The 21785-nt window shown below is 37.9% G+C and overlaps 1 non-coding gene across 1 annotated transcript; it reads right to left on the reverse strand.

Annotated features, from left to right (window-relative positions):
* Positions 1–17709: 17709 nt before the first annotated feature.
* On the reverse strand, positions 17710–17893 carry LOC127688243 (U2 spliceosomal RNA). The gene has a single exon (XR_007978648.1). It is a non-coding gene; the product is annotated as a U2 spliceosomal RNA (small nuclear RNA).
* Between the last annotated feature and the right edge of the window lie 3892 nt (positions 17894–21785).

The raw sequence follows: 21785 nt of genomic DNA on the forward strand, positions 1-21785 counted from the left end.
TAGATAACTTTTACTCAGAGAGGCAGTAGATACTTTCTACTCAGAGAGACACTTAGAGGAAGAATGAAATAGTTCATTTAAGGCTGGGCCTAAGGGCTAACGGCCAGTTAATTTACCAGGCTGGCCCAAGAAGCTACAGCCAGTTAGCCTTACCAGGCTGGAGGCTAGAGGCTGCTACTGGAGCTAATCACTGGAGCTGATCACCCAGGGGCCTACGATGGCCCTGGGGTTGGGGCCTACGATGGCCGCAGGCATGGCACAACTGACAGACTAGGCAAAAGGACTCTTGAAAGACAGCGCCAGCCAGGCAGCTTCCCAAGCTCTACAATGCCGCCATTTTCACCAGGAGGCTAGGCACGAGAACGCCAGGAGGCTAAGCACGAGAATCATCCTCCTTTAGCTCCTGGGCCAGCGCGACATAATGACTAAGATGAAGAAGCAGTTTAGCCGCATGGGCCCTGGACTTTGGGTAACCACCATGTATTGCCTGAGAAAGCCTAGCCAGCCTTTTACAGATGTATATGATGCTTAATTTGAGATGTTAACTTGACTGGACTTTGGGAGATACCCGAAAATACATTTAGATTTCAAACCACCTCTGTAGTCATGTCAGTTTGTAATTCCCGCTGGACCTGTGTCTTCCTGGACCAAAGAATCCTGGTTATCCCACATCAGACCCACGGTCTGTAACAATATTGTTGTTCCTCCTATGAGGCTGCAAGCTCCTTTAGCTCCTTGGATCCTTTCTTTAGCTCCTCTATTGGGGACCTTGTGCTCAGTCCAATGGTTGGCTGAGTGCACGACCTCTGTATTTGTCAGGCACTGACAGAGCCTCTCGGGAGACAGCTTTATCAGGCTCCTGTCAGCAAATGCTTGTTGGGATCCACAATACTGTCTGGGTTTGGTGACTGTATATGGAATGGATTCCCAGGTGGGGCAGTCTCTGAATTCTTCTTAGAAGAGGGAGCAAAATACCCAAGGGAGAAGATACAGAGACAAAGTGTGGAGCAGAGACTGAGGGAAAGACCATCCAGAGACTGCCCCATAATGCTTTTATTCTGCACACTGAGTGAGGAGATGATACATCAAGGAAAATGGGGGTCTGTGGAGCCTTGAAAATGATGACTCTCCTGTATGAATTCCCACAAAGAACTACTCTTCCAGCACCTTGAAATTGTCTCAAAAACAAAAAGGACAGAAAGATGAAAATAAGAGAGGAAGCGAAGAAGGAAGGAAGAAAATGCCAGAGGACTCCCCTCCACGATTTGTAGACACCCTCTAATTTTAAAGGACCCAATTCTGGCAACAATCTGAGCAAAAAGGAAAAGGATTCCCCTTTGCAGGAAAGAATGACTAATGACTTCAGCATTTTGATATGGTGCGAAGAACTTCAGTCACAGCTGTGCTATCAAGTACAAACTGGCTATCTGGAGGATTCTTACCACAAAAGTCATATTAAAATGACTCCACATAATGCACAGGTCTGAAAAAAGGATCCTCTGGGTTAAACAGTGCTTTAATCTGTTGACAGCATTTTAATTTTCTCCTTCTGAAGAATCTCTAAAGGAGACCCTGTGGAGAGCGAAAGCAGGTCAAGAGCAAATGAAAAGTGAAGGTTTTGCTTTTTCAGAACCAGGATAAATCTGCTAATTATTCTAATATAGAAAAATGTAGGCAAAATTTAATTCACTAACTCCTGAAAGCCTGCTATCAAATAAATTGATTAGCAGTGCTCATAATCAAAAGCTCCAGATTAGTGGTTAATTTGTGGAATCAATTAATAGAAGTAGTTATCAAATATATTTGCTTCCAAAAGAGTGAAAGCCATTGCTCTGGGCTCTTGAAAATAAGAAGCCTTTACACTAGGATATAGAGTGACTTCTGGGGATATAGTGCTTATGACAATTGTTTCTTTATTTCTCACTTTAAGAAATGTATTCATAAGTGTATGGATTTAATGTTTTCCTTTTGAGTCACAAGATAAGTGTTTTATATATATATATATATATATATATATATATAAAATAATTTACCTGATAGACCATTTTGCACGGTGATATATTAAAGTGTCCTATAAAACAACTTTCCCTAGATATTTATAACAATTCACTTAAAGTATATTTTTCCAAATTAATAAAAAGAATAAATAACCTGAGCCTTAATTATCTGTAACAAATGTTCAAATTAAATGTATCTCTCAAATTAATGATAGTGAATCTATTTGTTTTCTAATATGATAATTGATTGTTAAAAATAATTTATAGGAATTAAAAATTAAATTACATTACAAACGAACCACGTTTAAACATATTTATTGAAAGAAGTTCCTCATTATAATATATTTTGCTTCTGTTCTTATTTACTACAAGAATTTTTTTTAATTTTTATTAGATATTTTCTTTATTTACATTTCAAATGTTATCTACTTTCCTGTCCCCCACCCCTGAAAATCCCCTATCCCATTCCCTCTCCCCCTGCTTCTATAAGGGTGTTCCCCCAACCACCTACCCATTCCTGCTTTCCCGTCCTGGTATTATATTACACTACACTAGGGCATCAAGCCTTCACAGGACCAAGAGCCTCTTCTTCCAATTATTTCTGACCAGGCTGTCCTCTGCTACGTATGTGGCTAGAGCCATTTGTCCTTCCATGTGTACTCTTTGGTTGGTGGTTTAGTCTCTGGGAGCTCTGGGGTTGTCTCATTGGTTGATATTGTTGTTCTTCCTATGGGGTTGCAAACCCCTTCATCTCCTTCAGCCCTTTCTTTAACTCCTCCATTGGGGAACCCTGTGTTCAATCCAATGGTTGTATATAAGCATCCAGTTCTGTATTTGCCAGGCTCTAGAAGAGCCTCTCAGTAGACAGCAATATCAGGTTCCTGTCAGCATGCACTTGTTGGCATCCACAATAGTGTCTGGGTTTGGTAACTTAATAAAAGAATTTTTGAGGTTTATACTATAAATTGGTCATTTTATCACATCAAATGATCATATGAAATCATTTTACATTGGTGATGTTTGCTTATATACTCAAAGAGATGCCCTATTACCTGTCTGTGGGGACAAATAAATTATAGTTTCACCTTTATTTTAATGCTTGAAAATGAATGCTTAGTTTAAGCCTTTGTTTTCAAAACTAAAAGACATACCACATTAGTACTTTACCTATTATTCAAATAACTTTACAAATTTGAACTCATGCTTGCTAATTTGAACTTATGATTGCTGAAGAGACCTTTATATTTTGTTATATCAATTCATCATTTAAAAAATATAAGAATAACTAATTAAGCAAAATAGTGTTAGAAGTGTCACAAATGATAAATTGAGTAGATAGTAACATATAGAGATTTATTATACAAGTTACAATATGAACACAGACCATTTTTAAGAAGCTAGAAAAGCAATACTAAACACATTAGAGAAGGAAATAATTAGAACCTAAATCTAACATTTAGTTGAAAACAGTATATGAAAGTAAAATGATTACATTCATTAGATATTGGACAGTGGTAAGATATTAAATAGCAAAAATTAATGAACTGAAACACACCAAAAGACTCTATTTGAAAATAAAACTGCTAAGAAAACAGAATGTGAAAGGAAAAGAGTGTCCACGCAGTGTGAACTGATGCCGGGCAGGCTAATGAAAACACAATTAGAGATGGTGAAAGAGAGGATGGAAATAAGCAGAGTGTCCATGCACTATGAGAACCGGGCAAGCCATCTTATGGACATAGAGTTAGAGCCTTCAAAAGTTATGGATCAAACAAAATTTAAAATTAGTATTAAGAACTAAAATTTAAACATGGATCAAACAAAATTTAAAATTAGTATTAGTATTTAAAGATTCAACTACATCAGTAGCAAGAGGAAAAATCAGAGCACTAATATCTAATGTCACTGTTAGAAAAGAAGCAAGAACTAAACCAATGTTCTAAATCTCCAACTTGAAGTAAACAGAGGACAAAATATCAAATTAAACACAAATAATTATATGGTAATAAATATCTAAACAAATGGTGAAAATAAAAAGTTGACTCATTTAAGGAATGGATCTTTGCTACTGCTTTGGATTCTTCAGGCATCAAAGAGTCAGGGGAAAGGGGAATATATTTCATGTGGTAAAGTCTATAAGAACCTGAGTTCAGACTCCCATCATCCATCCAAAATGGTGGGCCTAGTGGTATATGTCTGAATCTCAGTGATGGGCAGGGCAGAGAAAATTGGCTTCTGGATCTTAGTATCCAGGTAGTCTAGCTAAGGCAAGGTGTTTAGTGAAAAGCAGCATCTCATAAAAAAAAAATAATTAAGTGGAGAGCAATTAATGATAACTCAAAAATCAATCTCTGGCATCCCCATGTGCATGCACATATACAGATGTACATAGTCACAGACACATCCACATGTACACACATACACACATATGTGCTACATATACACAATAGCAAAAATTATAATAGCATAAACATAAAAAAAATCAATATTTGGCCATGCCATGAAGTGCAGGCAGCCAGAAGATACCCATTGCCTGATAATAGAGCAACCTGCCCACAGCGGAAGCCACTAAGCTAAGCATGTATGTAGTGAGGAAATGGGAAGAAAATAGCCAAAATGATCTGAGCACTATGAAGACAGGTGGAACTAGAGATGCAAGGATGGAGAGAAGCATCCTGTTGTGAGTACTTCCCTTGCCAATTGATGTCATGGTGAAGTACCAGCCCATGCTGCCACTGTCTGGGTCTATCCATGGCCACATAACAGTCTGTGGTTTATTACTACTAAAGACCATGCTGACTTCCCTGGTCTGGACAGCCACCTGGGACCATGTTGATGTCCAAGGACTGGGTAATACTCCTCAGTGGCTGTAGCACTTGCAAAAGCTGGCCCTGCACCTCACCAAGGCAGCCCAGTAGAGTTGGCCCTTAGCATGGGTACACTGGCCCTGAGGATGTGGGCGCAAGAAAACTGGTCCTGACAATTGTCTGCTGTGTGGTGGTATGTGTGCAGGGGAAATGACCTCCTCATTGAGTCCTTCACGACCTGTGTCAGGTGAAAACCCTGGCCTAGGGTTTAAAAGAGCTGGAGTTCTGACCCACCTTGCTGGCTCTCCTTGATGGCTGCAGGATCTGGGAGAGCATAGCCCTGCATCTCAGCTGGGCAACAGAGTGGACCTGACCCTGATGGCATGGGTTTGAATGACCGGCTGTGAGGGCATAAGAGCAGGAAAACTGTTCTTGCTCCTTTCCAGCTGCCGCATTTGGGTGAACAAGCTGGGGCAGTGCTGGAGATCTTGTCCTCGTTGTGTGGGTGCTGCAGAGCTGGTGGGCTGACCAACTCAGCTACCTCCCAGGTCCAGATCTAGGGCTTTGAGTTGGGCCACCCTGACGTCTGTGCCATCTATGAATTGCCGGAGTGCATTAAAGGGTCTGTCTTGCAGATCTAAATCTGCAGGACCTTTCTGACATAGAGCACCAACAGGATATCTGAGATTTCTAGTGAGGATCCAGTATTCATGGTGTAGCAAAAGCCAAAGGCCTTGAACTAGACCTATAACTCAATACAATGAACATTTGCAAGAAAAGTTGTGTATACTGTGTGACACAGCTCAACTTCCATAAGATAGTGTTTTAATGTTCTTTTAAATTTTTAATTATTTTTGTTCTTTCATTTTTCTTTTGTAGGTTGTTGCAAGGTGAAGGGTGGATGTGATGGGACATGAAGATGAGTAGAATTGGGGTGAATGATTTGAAATTCAAAAAGAATCAATAAAAGTTTTAAAAAATCATTTTTGTACCCTTAGATGAAACAAACAAATAATTGTAAAGATAAAAAACACCTGACAAATACAGAGGCAAATGCTCACAGCCTCACAGCCAAACATTGAACTGATCATGGGGTCCCCAATGGAGGAGTTAGAGAAAGGACTGAAGGAGTTGAAGGGGATTGCAACTCCATAGGAAGAACAACAATATCAACCAACCAGACCTCTCCAGAGCTCCCAGGGACTAAACCACCAAGCAAAGGATATACATGGCGGGTCCCATGGCTCCAGCCACATATGCAGCAGAGTGTAGTCTTGTTGGGTGAGCATCAATGGGAGGAGAGACCCTTAGTTCTCTGAAGACTTGATACCCCAATGTAGGGGAACACCAGGGTGATGAAGTAGGAGTTGGTGGGTGGGTGAGGGAGCACCCTCATAGAAGCAGATGGGGGGAGTTTCAGGAGGGCAAACCAGGAAAGGGGATAACATTTGAAATGTAAATACATTAAATATCTAATAAAAAAAAAACAAGATGTTCCAGAATTACATATCCCAATGATGATATAGTCGTACTAATGTTTTATACTCAAAAAAAAATGAAATGAAGGAAGAAAAAATAGTCTAGGCAATGAATGGAGGGAAGGATGGGAAGAGGAGGGATGAAGGGATGAGAGGAGGCACTTACCAAAGTTAGTGGTAAGCACGTTACAGCAAAAGGAATGAATATCTACCTGGGTCTCAAAAAGGTGATAGCAATTTAATTCCTTACTTTGGTGGATGCTAAGAGTCTTCTAAGTCAATATATTTAAGAATTCCATCTGATAGTTAAAAAGATGTTAGGTCAGATACATAAAGTGAACACTGACTTAACATTACGAGTTTGCACCACTGTGTACAATAAGCTTAGCAACAACCCACTTATTTATAATTAAGCATGTCTAATCAGTTTACCAGTTTTGAACAACCTATGTGAAGATTTGAACCAGTGACAGGCAAGTTGTTGTCTGAACATTGCAATTTCCTCCTACTCAGTACTGACTATTCCTGAGGTTCAACTACATCCTACACTGTTTCTTTTCAGTTTCTCAATAGACTTAAGCACTAATCACTCACATGGTAACTGGCCCGACTTTACCTCTTGTGTGTTGTAGTGGGGTTATTTCCTCCAGACTTAACATGAGAATGTCAGAAAGCAAAGCAGAGGTGGTGATCAGAAGACCTTGCTTGGATCATAGGGAAAGGTCTGAAAGAAGCAGAGAGACAGCAGTGGCCAGGGCTGCAGCAATGGAAATACCAAGTGCATTGGGCATGGTGCACTGGTGTTGACAGATAAGGAAGTAGTAAGTTCCCTGGGACTTTTCAGTAATGCGGCTCGTTATGAGTATTTGTGGGGAAATCACAGCAGTGTATTTGCATTTGAGTGCCTTATGTTCATGCTGAAAGTTACACCAATTAACTTATAGGTGCCTCCAGCTCCTCCAGCATGGAGTCATTGCTTTGGTCTGTTAGTTTTCTACCTCTCCAATGTAAATTGCTTCATTTAAATATTCCAGGAAAAAACATATAAATTGGCTCCTTTACCTTACAGATGCACTTCATGTTGAAATAAAGGCCTGGATCTTAATCCCAAAAGACACAAGAAATAATATAAAGGTTGAGGTTCTGAAAAATGACAACTCCCAGCTTCTAAAATCCTACAGAATAAAAATTCTGAAAAGAATATTTTGGGAAAATAATTTAATTATAGAATGTATTTACACTTTTATATATTTATTGGAGAAACATAAAAACAGGCAACAAACTTTTGTGGGTTCTGAGATGCTAGTTCAGCGATGTTCACTGAGCCTGGATTTCTGGTGCTCAGAGTGTTATTATAGTTTTAGGAGTGAAATAAGAGAAATAAGGAAAGGAAGAAAAAGAAAAAAGGAGGCGGGGAATGAGGAAGAGAGCAGGAGGTGAAGGAGAAGGGAGGAGAGGAGGAAATTATGACAATGATAGATCCAATGATGAATGTATTGTCCACTTTAGGCAAAATATTCTAACATCAGCCACATTCAGTGGGTCTCTGAAAAAAGTAAACCTCAGGCCCACCAGACACAGGGTCTCTGTGTGCTTAGGGGTTTCCAAGACAAATGATGATCTTTGAACTTGGAGCAATCTGTCTTGTCTTATAAATATAATTCATACATGAACTAGGCTAAATTCAGAGACATTAGAGCGGCAATGATCTTTGTGTGGCCACTGTTGCCATGTGTTTTATACCTGGTCTCTATGTTTTTGTAAAACAACTCTGAGATTCCAAATATATTTACAAATATCTAGGCCATATAGAGAGACATGTCCCCTGGGTAGCTTGTAAGTTAATAACCCGCTTATTCTAATCTTAGTTCTAACATGTTGCTGGTTACCTCTGCTCAGGGCACATCTGCCTATCCTCTTGTGGTTTCCCAGGGCAAATCCTCCTGTTTCTCTCTATCCCAGCATCCTTCCTTTCTACCAGAACTGCCACTTTCTATTTCCTCCCTTAATTATAGGCCAATCAGCTTTATTTGACAGGTGAAGCTTCCATACAGACCTAGATTATTCCTTCTACAGACCACAGTCACAATGTATTGGACCCCACAGGCAAGGAGCTTGAGGATGCTAACCTGCCCTGCCTTTCGAGCTGTCATTTCCTCTTAGGTCCTAAAGAAACTGGATGTTCTTACAGGTACTACAATCAGGAAACCCACAAGTAGCTTAAGTTTCAGTTATTTGTAGTAAACACCCCAAATTCAATATATCTTATTAAGAATACAAGGTCTACTTTAAAGATGTTAAAATATGGTGATTCATACACATTATTAAAATGTGTGATTTACAGCACTAATTTACAGGAGTTTAATATATTTTTTATTATCATTATGTTTGTGTATAGGGGATGTTGTCACATTAGTAAAGTGTGTACAAAAAGCTGGAAAGAATTGGATCAGCTGGTGCTGGGCTTACAAGCTGCTGTAATCCTCCTGAGGTAGGTTCTAGGAACTGAGTTTAGTTTTTTAAAAGTGAAGTAAGTGATTTTAAGAACTGAGTGCTCTATCTGTCTCTGTCTCTCTGTCTGTCTCTCTCTCTCTGTCTCTGTCTCTCTCTCTCTGTCTCTCTCTGTCTCTCTGTCTCTCTGTCTCTCTGTCTCTCTCTCTCTCTCTCACACACACACACACACACACACACATACACACACACACACACACACACACACACACACACACACACACACACACACACATTCTCTTTAGGTCTCAGACCCACTGGATGCCAATTCTCATACTTAGCATGAATCTTCTCCATATAGTACACCTCCACTCACACTGGGCACCTCTGAGAACATCCTGATAGACACAGCTAATAGAATGCTAAGTTAGGATTCTAGGTGTTGCTCCTGTCTAACATGGTAGCATCCATCCTGCCTATAATCCATTAACATTAATTGATTCCTCAAATTCAACATTCTTCCTTCAAAGTCTTTTATTTATTTAATTAGATATTGTGATTTTCATGATTTTAATATTTGTCACTTTTAATTTATCTGAGAGTAGAAATTGTGGAAGTTTATGATATAGGAATTTTGGCCCACTAGGATTGTAGCATTTAGTATTATGATATTTAAGATTATCTTTCAGGTCTATTAGGGGTAGCTGTGAATCAGCATATAACTATTCTAATATAATAATGTGAAGGAGATGAATTAGTTTATTGTTGGGGTAAATAATCAATAAAGAGTGTCACCCTGCCAAGCCTCTGCACCAAGTACTGGCATGTCCTGCTCAGGGCGACTCTCACTGCTGCAGCTACTTTCTGCTAGCTCTCACAGGATCCCAGCTATGATTCCTATCAACCACAGACTCTGTACACAAATACCCAGTAAAGCATGACTCTTAAACTTAGTTAACCAAATATATTTATGTATATACACTCCCAATTACATAAAGCCAATTTACAATGATAAAGGTCTTATCCCAATTCTCTAACCTCTCCTAAACACCAGAAATACATCTGAAGGCATCTAGATGCCTCCATCTCTCCTCTCTCTGCCCAGCTCTGGTGGACCCTACCCCTCTCTCCATTTCTCTCCCCCCACCCTCACTTCCCTTAGTTCCTCTTCCTCTCTCCCCTCCAATCACTGGTCTCCCACTGCCATGTGACTGGATAGGAAATATTTTGCAACAGTTTATAATGTGTTTTCCCACACAAATATGTTGACTCAAGTTCAATCACCAGTGACATTGTAAAAATCCATTCACAATGATGTTTGTCATCACAGCACAGGGTACATGATAGGAGGGAGACCCCTGGGCTCCCTGGCCAGTAGACTACTTACTCTAGAAGAGCCAAGCCAATAAGGAAACTTTCTTGAACACAAGACAGATAGCATCAGGAGTACAATATATATGGCTGACATCTAGTATTTGCAAATATGATCATCTTCACACACAAACATGTGTACCTACGTGCCCACACATGGCAAGGCACACACCCCACACATACAAACTAATTAAGTAAAATGAAAAAAATCTTTACAAACTCGATTCGCTTTTTCTAATATGTGAGAAATTAGTAAATTAGTGCTTTTATTTAATGAAAGACACAGGCAATACAATTACTAAACAGAGATGGGCAAAGACTGGATTATAAAGGCCAAGCCACCTTGAAAGGGCCGTAGCTTCATATCTCAGTGTGGACTAAATTGTGAATGCATCATATTTGCACAACCTCACTCTTGTGTTTGGCTCTAACTCATCTTCTCAAGGTAATTTTAGAAAATAAGGGCACACAGAGCTTGCTGAATTCCTATGGAGATCCTACTTCCTCAGCCCCAGTGGCTCTCCCTGTGCGTACCTAACCAGTGCTATCAAAAGAAAACAACAGTGTTTGAACTTTGCATAGGTAGACAGATATTACTTACCGCCAAGTCCTATTCAACTACCAAGTAAGGGAAGGGTGTCTTTGCCCCTAAACTCATCATTGTATTCAGTGTTTAAAAAGATAATAGATACTGAATATTTTATAAACATAAAAAGGACTCTAAACAAGCAGACATCTTTCGAGAGGGTTTCTTTCTGACTCTTGTAGAGAATAAAATTAAAAGTGTTTTTCTGTCTGTCAATGGAGAAAAGAATTCAGAACTCAGCTGCCTTCCCACTGCAAACCAAAAAGAATCTGAGTGCTCTTTGATGGGAGGTAAGGCATTGTTAAACACTGAAGCTAATGGTGAGACATGATGGGATCTTTCCCTGCTCATTTGTTAATACCTAGGTCATTACAATATCCTTTCAGATCTCTCCCTCAATTGAGTATGGAGTATAGGAGTGCCCTATTCATGCAAAAACCAGAGATCAGTACGTGATATAAAAAAGCAAACCTGATATTCTGTTTCCTGAGATTTGTTTTATTGAATCAAGTAATGCACGCAATGAAAATTTTGAATGGACAGTTAGTTATCAGCGCCCCATCGTCTCAAGTCTTAACATTTGGTTCCACCTCACGTCTACAACTTCCTCAGTCAAAACCACAGCTTTCTTGAACATCTTAGAAATCTCACTTATGTAATTTAAGTTGACAATAATATTTTAATTATTATGAGTCATGCTTATAAATTTGGTCAAAAGGGAAATTGTCTAAAAGTGATCAAAACTGACTGAAGTATTTTTGAAGATAAAGGAAAATACCTAAAGCAGTGTTTTAAATCTTGTTCTGTGTATGACAGTAATTTTATCTTTTGTGGTTTGGTTCCAAAACCACAGAAAGCAATTTAAATTTCATATTTGGCTTCCAATGGATGCTACACATACACACAATATTATTCAAGTTATTCTAAATAAATCTTTTTGCTAGAAAAATCGATAAAATGTTTTCTTCTTTTCATTGATACTTAAGAACCATTAAAGTTCACAAGGACACCTGTTACTTTTACAGATCTATTGTTTGCTCGGTCAGGGTATCAGGATCTTTATGGAAATTTTATCTTATTAAAGATGAGAGTTTATGTGGAATATCAGAAATTATTTATTAAATGTAAACTTATGTGTTCTTTTTTGCCAGGTAACACTTTCTTTTTACCAGCTCTTACATCCAAAGAACAGGGAAGATGACCGAGAGATGCTTAAAAATATTCATTGACATGGATTCTCCTCCTCCTTCCATTGATACTAAAAAAACTGTATGGAATACATTTATTTCATTTATATGACTTATTTTCTTCTTCTACAATGGAGTGTCCTTAATAATGAGGTTGGTAATCAGAAGTTGTCTCGAAAATAGAAACTGCTAACAACTCTGATTTTTCACAGTCAGAAAGAAATACATTCCACAGACAGGGACTACTGTTTTTATTTTCTGGTTATGATTTTTAATAATTAAAAATAATGGAATTTGTTTCTATACACAGTAGTTGCCTTTTTTTTCTTGAAAGTGAGCTTGCATCTAATACATTTGAACCTCAGCTATGCTGGTAGCTGATAATGAAGCTGATACCAAAATTTCAATCACTGAAGAGTTTAAATATCACAAAAAGGCAAATGGATAATGTAGAGATCAATAATTCACCCATGTAATTCAATTATAGTAGTAACTGTGTATATTTAAAAGAATGCACTCGCAGAAAGAGGTGGCTTTTGCAATTCTGACCTTATGTGCATAGGCTTCAGTCAGAAAGAGATGACAGAAATCTGTAGGTTCGATGTGAAAATTTTATTCTTATACAATTTGTAAATTCCTAGAAATGATCTCAGAAACCTTACATTTACATTAATATCTACCCACCAAAACCAATACATAAATATTACATAGTAATTATACTGTTTAGAGCGCTTTGTCACTTGTGACAATGATGATGTTATCTCTAGTTTGAAATGCATCTGTATGTCACATAAGTTGGTTTCAGTCATAGAAAGTCTGTCTGAACAAGAACTTTAGCCAAAGGAATTGATCTATAATGGAAGAAAGGAAGAGATCACCTGAAACAATTTGACTTTTCTGATAACAGCTTTCAAGGAAGCCATCTGCTTGCAGCCTCTATCCCCAGAACTATGAAGGAGTAGCCTCCAGCTGACGCACTGTGAGCTTCTGCTGCAGAAATCAAAAACATAACGGTAGAATGTTTGGGCTTCTCTTTACTTCCCATTCCTACAACCACAACAGTATCACTGTGTTTCATTTACTGTACTGCATGAAAGCTAGTTTCAAAACTGAGGAGAGAGGGAGGTAAGACCCAGTTTTTTCACCATCCTCAGCGTTGCTACACAAGCTGCTTGCCTTGAGCTCTCTTGCTTGGCAGAGGGCTCTGGTGAAAGCCTTGCAAGACTGTCAGCCACAACGCATAATAGGAAAAGCCAGTATGGTGGTTCACCAAATTAACAAGAACAGCTATCTTCTCTGACAGATTGCTCTGTTTAATTATAGCTGTTGGGGATTGAGTCAGCTGCTTGAGCAACAGGAAAAATCTGAGGGTCATTAAGACGGTCTATTAATTTTCTGTCATGAGGCGCTGCATAGCTGTGATCTGCACATGCGGTGTGGCTGAGCACATTCCAAGACATTGGCCTTTAACTCTCATTTGATAATTAAAAAAAAAAATCCCCATGGAATCTTTCCAGGATAAGAAAATGGTGACTCTTGGATAAGAATTTATAATAATTAATATTCAGCATATACACTTTTTTCCCCAAAATAAACTCAAAGGTACTTTTAAAGAAAGAAAAGAGATAATAAAATATTACTTGCTTCAACAGGACAAATAATAAGCACATTGCATTTAACAGGAAGGTCCATGGCCATTCTTTGAAGTAACACTTATAAAAATTAAAACATGGTTTCCAAAAAAGAAAAGTCCCGTGCTATGTGACTTTCAAAAAGATCAAAGTACTTTCTTAGTTGTAATTGATTTATTGTTTAAACATGTACCTTTAGGTGTATAATCTCCAATGCTTCTATTTCACACCAGGAAAATGGATCTGGGGCCAGAACTATAATCATACTAATAGGGGACGACACGAAACTCTTAAAAACAGCTGAAGGTCCTGAATAGAAGAGTTGGTGGGTAAAATCAAGAGGACCTAAGTTTAAATTCTCAGCATCTCTGTAAAAAAAGGGGGGGGTGAGGACTTATCTATGTGTGCCAGTGGCCCAGTGTTGGGAATACAGAGAGATAACCTGGAGCTTCAGCTAACCTGGAGCTTCAGGTTCAGTGACAGTCTTTGTGTCAGAAAAGAACAGTGGAATATAATCAAGAAGATTACTTGGAGTCTTTTTCTGACCTCTACGTGAGCATACATAACCATGCCCTGCCATGCAGACATACCATGCATGCATACATTCATACATACATAATTACATACATACATAAGCTAGCTGACAAAATAAATGATCTAGGCTACTAGAATGAGATCTTTAGTTTAAGCAATGCACATTTCTCTTTTAAAAATTTCTTAGCATTGTTAAATATTTTAAATCACAATATATATTTCATTAGAACTCACAGAGATGAAATGGTCTCATATTTTACCATTTTAAGGAAACTTCCTTCTCCTGTTTAACAACTCATTCTATGCTGTTACTTATAATTCAAATACCTGATTTTTCACATCAGAAATATCTAGGGAGATGGCTCCACGGGTAACCACACTTGCTGCGTAAGCAACAGGATTTGAAATTCATTGCCTGCCACCCATGCATAATCCAGGTATGGCTACAAGAGGATGTGGGTCCCATGCTTTGCTGGCAGTTTGGATAGAGAAGTAGCCTTGGGGTCACCCTAGCCAAGAAACAGCTAGTTCTACATTCAATGAGAGTCCCATCTCAAAGAAGAAAAGAAGATAGTAATAGAGGAAGACATCTGAAATCCATTGCTCTCTACTTCCATGTGCATGGGAACACACATACAAACACATCCATGCACATATGAGTATGGATTACTGCACACACATGAATAAACACACATTCAAGAAGGAAATGTATCTTCAATGTAATTAGTCATTGAACCGTTGTGTTTTTTAACATAGTCATAAGCAGGTGCATTTATAAATGAGTTTCACTTCAAAGAAATAGAAATTAAAACATTAACACCTTAATTCTAGCAAATCCATGTGGGAAAAATAGGACCTGTATACTTGAATATATATTTTCATATTTGTACTTATCTACTTGATATAACTCTGTACCATGGAGTTATAAACTACACTTCAGATTGCTTAAATACAGTTCAGATTCAAGTCAAGACCTGACCAATGGGGAAAAATCCAGATGCTTGAAGACTTACTGGTTCCTCTTTACAGAATTCTAAAGAGATATTTCAGTGAAGCTGAGGAACATTAGCATGAAGAGCTGATGGGGCTGCCAGTCAAAAGGAAGAGGGATAAAAGGAGACATTTGTAGCCAGACTTCCAGACATCACTAGGGACATAAAAGTCTAGTTTGCTTCCTTTGGCCCAAAAGCCATGACCTGTGGCAAACATGTGAATGTCATCATGTTGACATGCTCTACCAAATATATGATAGTAGGTCATCATTACCCCCACTTGAAATAGCATGTTCTGGAACTGATAAGTCTTTGATGTACACAGCAGGTGCTTCCCAGACAAGGTCAAAGAAATCCTGTGATAAGGAAGTATTCCTGCATCATATCCTGAAGACCGGACTAAAGCCAGTAAGTGGAAAGAAATATGATATATCAGAAGACATGATAAGTGAATCTCTTCAGGTATGTGTATATCTAGAGGCTCCAAAGTCCTTGGATAAGTGTATTTGCTTACAGGCCCACTGTTAAGCTTCCCTGATTTCACACTAGAAACAACTTATTTCCTCTTCTCTTCCCTTTCCATCTTTTCACCACAGACAAGATGAAAGCCTATGCCTGCTTGTCTGATTAGTCTGAGCATTCCCCATGTCTCTGAAGAACCTATCAACTCCGTGAGAAAGCTGGAGGACATCCCTTGCAGAGCCTGCCCTGTTGACTTCTAATTCAGAAAGCACAGCTCACCCGCATTTTCTAGCTCCTTCTTCCTGGCAGCTGCAGGATCTGTCTGCCTGTCCTGCTGTTTTCTCTCTCAAATTCCAAAAACAAAATTGTCCCTGTCTTCTTCTGAGACTATTTTTAAATTCATTTATGAATGAGACCACGAACCAGCAAATCAGACCCTAGGTGACAATATTTGTGCTGAAGATCACAAATCCCCTGTCTCTTCTTTAACCAGTCCATTTTTTATAGGAAAGTGTGCCCTATCTTCCCAGATATGTCTGGAGTTTTGCTTATTTATGAAGCAAAGAGTTCAGGTGGATACCTCCTCTCTCCTATAACCTTCTCTGTGATTCAGTACAGCTAGTCCTGGTTAATGTCTTTGGTTTCAGAGGAAGAGTGAGAAATAATATGTGGTCTCTTGTTTAAATGTTTCTAAATTTCTCCCAATAAATACAGCAAGTTACTTTAAAATTGAATCACTGTCATTGCTTTTCCAGAATTGTGGAATGCATGTGATACCTTGTGTTCAATACATACATACACACACACACACACACACACACACACACACACACACACAATTTCTTTGGATTCATTAAAATATCAAACATATTTTCATAGGATTCTTTCATCCCTCCATTTTCTTTCTTTATTAATATTATCATTATCATTGTTTATTTATTCACAGGACCACAGCCTGATCATGGACTCCTTTCCTCTCTACCCCCATTCCCACCCTTTCAATTCCTTCCCTTTCCCTTTCCCTTTCCCTTTCCCTTTCCCTTTCCCTTTCCCTTTCCCTTTCCCTTTCCCTTTCCCTTTCCCTTTCCCTTTCCCCTTCTCCTCAGAGAAGGGGAGGCCGCCCCATGGGTACCCACCCACCCTGGCACATCCTCACAACATGACTAAGGACATCCTTTCCCACTGAGTCCAGAGAAGGGAACCCAGCTATAGAAAAGAGATATAAAGACCCACAACAGAGTCAGAGACAGCCTTTGCTCCAATTGTTAGGTGACCAACATGAAGAAGAAGCTGTGCATTTGCTACATATGTGTAAGGGGCCTAGGTCAGTCCATGCATACGCTTTGGTTGGTGGTTCAGTCTGTAAGAGCCTCTATAGGCCCAGGTAAGCTTACTCCAAAGGTCTTCTTGTGGTGTCTTTGACCACTCAGCCTCTTTCATTCTTCCTCTAACTCTTCTACAAGACTCTCTGAGTTTCACCTAGTATTTGGCTGTGGGTCTCTGCATCTGTAGGAGTCTTTCTGAAGTTAATTCTATTTTGGTCTACAGACATTCTTTTTTTTTTTTACGTGTTTGTTCTAAAAACAATGCAGTTAAGTTGTAAACACTTGTGATGCTTAAACATCAAGCATTAATGCTTTGGTAAAATGATCAGCTCCTCAAATGAAACCCTAAAACTTTTTGCAAGTAAGTTTTAGAGATACAATGCAAACTGTAAGTTTGAATTAATACATTTTCAAACTGAGCATGACATGTTCCTTGCCTAAGTAGCTGATGTTCTATAAAATTTGATGTCAATATAGTAAACAATATAGGCAAATTGCTGCAAATAAATAATTTGCAGAACTATGTTAAGAAAAGAGAACATAACTTTTAAGTTATCTTCCAGTTGTTCATTTTTACTAGATGTGACTCAAACTTCTTTGTTCCAAGAATATAATGATGCTAACTAATAATCCTTTGAAATATGATTTATTTAAGGCTGGGAAAATTGCTTGGTATGTAAGAGCATTTAATTTGGAAGCGTGAGGACATTGGTTCAAATTTCCAGCACTCACATAAACACCTATGTGGGCATTATCAAAGAGAGCATACATCTTTTCCTGTCATCTACACACACACACACACACACACACACACACATCTGTTATAACATATGATTAAAAGTGTGTAAGAATCTATTTATTTTTTTCTTTTATTTATTATGGGAATTTTTTTGATTCAATGATCCAGCAGGTACTGCGACACCAGGACAATTCATAAAATGAAGGTACAAGTCCTATTCCATCTCCTGACTTCAAAACAATTTATTTAGTATCATCAAGTAGAAGAAATATCTAATATTAAACAGAAAGCAAAATAATACACTTGATTTTAGCCAGAAGGCCATGAATATACCATTATTATGCATAGTGATAGAAAATGACATTCTTATAAACTACTTACATAGTTTAAAAATATATAAGGTGAGGAAACTGCATAACTAAAAGCCAGTAAATCTGAAGTAAGCTCAGATCCATTAGGACCTAAAAGGACCATCTTCAACTACAGTATCCTCATCTAATGAAAATGAATAAAGGGAAAGTCAATGGTGATCATAATGAGAACTTCAACAGCCATGGTTATGCTCCTATCTGAATTTAGCCATGTACTTAGGGCACATATCAGTTCTTTGGTACCTACAGTGCTGTGCTAGACAATGCCAAGTTTTGTTGAACAGTGCATTTGGCATGGGTTATATAACTGAATAATTTTAAACAATAGCATGGCATTGTCAAACTTCTATATATATAAGGAGTTGATTGCACAGAATATATAAAATATCATTTTTATGAGAACCCTTCATATGTATGCTAACAGGTCTTCAGTTAAATACATTATTACCAACTGTAGGGGTATCTACAAATATATGGACATCAGAATAGCAATCCATGTGAGGCAAGAAGAAAGTCCAGTTAAACATATGTAGCCAGTGTTGATTTAAACCTTGAGGTTCTTGACACCAGGAAGTTTATTTATGCATAATTAAATACAACACAATTTGTAAAACTATTTCCTCATAATAAACTCAATCCTTTGTGCGCAGTAATCTTAAGGTTTTATAAAGATATTTAACATCTTTGAAAAAGATTGTGCCTATAGATTAAGATGTCTATATATGTGACATTGTAATAGTCATGGGGAGGATGCTGTTAGGACTCAGTCACATGAGTGCACAAAGTTGATCAAGCTATTAATCATATTCACCCCCAGCCTTCTGATCTGAACCAGGTTATACATCTCTTCGCCTGAAGAGACAATCCTGTGTGTTTAACATTTCTATTTTCCCTAGTGTTTTCTGTGAAAACAAGAAACTCTGTGCCTCTTTCTGCTTCCTTTTTTTTATATTCTAAAGAGAAAGCCGTGGCTGTAATAGCAGTAAGTGTTGAATGCATTGCCTGTGTGGCTAGTCTAATACACAAGCATAAGAGAACTTAAACAATGGTGTCTTAGTCAAGGTTTCTATTCCTGCACAAACATCAAAAGAAGCAAGTTGGGGAGGAAAAGGTTTATTCAGCTTACATTGTGGAAACATTGCTGTTGATCACCAAAGTCAGGACTGGAACTTAGCAGGTCAGGAAGCAGGAGCTGATGCAGAGGCCATGGAGGGATATTTCTTACTGTCTTGCTTCCCCTGGCTTGCTCAGCTTGCTTTCTTATAGAATCCAAGACTACCAGTCCAGGGATGGTACAACCCACAAGGGGCCCTTCCCCCTTCATCACTAACTAAGAAAATGCCCCACAGCTGGATCTCATAGAGGTACTTCTCCAACTGAAGCTCTTTTCTCTGTGTTAACTTTAGCCTGTATCAAGTTGACACACAAAACCAGCCAGTACAAATGGCTAACAAAGGACTAAAGAGGAAAGCCATGTTAACTCTGATAGCCATTCAAAGGTTACTTGAGAGATGTTTTTAAAATCTCTCTTAGCAAATCACTCAGTTACCTTCAACAGAATGAGAAACATCTGACACATCAAAGCAACACATGCTAGAAAATTGTTGACAATCAAGATTATGCTTGTGAGATAAATAATCTATAGAAGATCTACTTTGAAAAATGTGTTCCTCTATTCATCCATCACTTAATCAATTGCTGCTCATAGTTTGCTGAAATATTAGTAATTTTATTAACAATACAGGACATCTTTGAGATAACTCTTTTTATTCCAGTAATCAATTCTAGGATTGACAATAGAAAGGATATTGTGGTTGCAACCATTAAAAACCTAATAAATGCAAAAGATCATCGTGTGTGTGTGTGTGTGTGTGTGTGTGTGTTTCAATTCAATTGCTCAATTGCAAAAGTGTATTTAAAATGGCTGTAATATAGCCTATCCAACATAAACATGTATAACTTGCAGGAAGGGCAGTATAAGTTGTAATTTCACATACAAAATCTATCCCAAGGGCAATTGTTTACAAGAGTATAAGGAATATAAACAATACAATGAAAATTACAGAAATATCAATGGAAGCCCCGTGGATTCTATCTTGTCCCCTATTATTTGTGCATAATGCATATGAGTAACTCCTATGCTATACAATTTTCTTTTTAAGAGCTCAGAAATAGACAGGTTTCATCTAATTCATAAAGATTGTTCTAGTTGACTGCCACATGCCAAATGAAGTCAAAGGTTACTTTCTAAAACATTTCTAAAACATTACTTTTCTAAAACATTGGCAACAAATAGCACAGAGGTCATCAGACATCTGTTCCCAGACTTCTGGGTTGAAAACAGGTTATATATATATATATATATATATATATATATATATATATATATATATATATATACATATATATATATATATATTTGAAGACACAACTCTGTGTGTTTAACATTTCTAGTTTCTTTGGTGTTATCTGTGAGCACAAGTACCTGTGTACCTCCTACATGCAACCATTCCAGTTACAAAAGCACTAAACAAAGAAAGGGAGAGAGATCATAGAAGAAGAAGCAAGGAAGAAAGTAAAAAAGGAAGGAAGGATGGGAGGACTAAAGGAAGGAAAGTATAGAGGGAGGAAGGAAAGTACAGAGGAAGGAAGAAAGTATAGAGGAAGGAAGAAAGTATAGAGAAAGGAAAGATTATAGAGGGAGGAAGGAAAATAGAATGGAGGAAAAGAAAGAAAAAGTAAAAAGAAAGAAAGAAAGAAAGGGAAGGAGGAATGAAAAAAGTAAGGAACAAAGGTAAAGTGAAATTCTCATAAAATTAAGGCATGCCACTGATAGAATTCCATCAATGGAATTAAGGGAATCAAGAAAAACAAGCATAAATTTCAGGGTGTTGTAGACACCTCTTTGGAACATTGAGATAGGCGCTGTTTGGCATGCTGAATACTTGTTTGCTGTTCTCATCTCAGCAATATCACAAGCTCTATGTACCTTTATAAAGCTTCCAGCCAAGTATGTAATCCTGTTAAAAATAATACACCAAAACCATTTAATTCCAATAGTATTAATCTTAGAAGATATAGTGATCGAAAAAAGTCAATTGCACCGGATTGATAGAACATGACTAGACGTTTTCCAGACTGAATTTCTAAGAATAATCTATCTCCTTAAAGAAAAAAAAAGCACAAAGCATTTTCATTTGGAAAAATCAACACAAGATTTTAGGCATTACAGTTATTTCCTAAACGGTATTTTATAAAATAATGCAAGATGACATTGGACACTGAATAGGTGGTCATGTTAAAAAATGCTCACAGTTCAAGCTTGAGAGTATTGAACAACTGGTAGATTTCTTCATACAAAATAACCTAAGAGAAGATCAATAGTAAGCCTATTTGAAATGATTTCAATATAGAACTACTTGGTAAAAGAAGAAAACCAACTTTCATGAATTATCCTTTTATATCTACATGTGGGACATTGCACAACTACACAAACACACATATCCCATTATATATGTGCTGAATGATTTTTAAATAAGTTATATATAAATCTGAAAACAGACAATGAGAAAAAATTATGCTGCATACCAAACACCTGACACCATCTCTTTCTTTTTTTCTTTTTTTTCAATATATTTTTTATTTACATTTCAAATGATTTCCCCTTTTCTGCCCCCCCCCCCAATCCCCGAAAGTCCCATATACCCCCTTCCCTCCCCCTGTGCTCCCACCCACCCCTTCCCCCTTCCCTGTTCAGGTTTTGCCCTATACTAATACACTCTTTCCAGAACAAGAGGCCACTCCTCAGTTCTTCTTGTACCTCATTTGATGTGTGGATTATGTTTTGGGTATTC

The sequence above is a fragment of the Apodemus sylvaticus genome, chromosome 6 (assembly GCF_947179515.1).
Source record: "Apodemus sylvaticus chromosome 6, mApoSyl1.1, whole genome shotgun sequence".
Classification (NCBI taxonomy): domain Eukaryota; kingdom Metazoa; phylum Chordata; class Mammalia; order Rodentia; family Muridae; genus Apodemus; species Apodemus sylvaticus.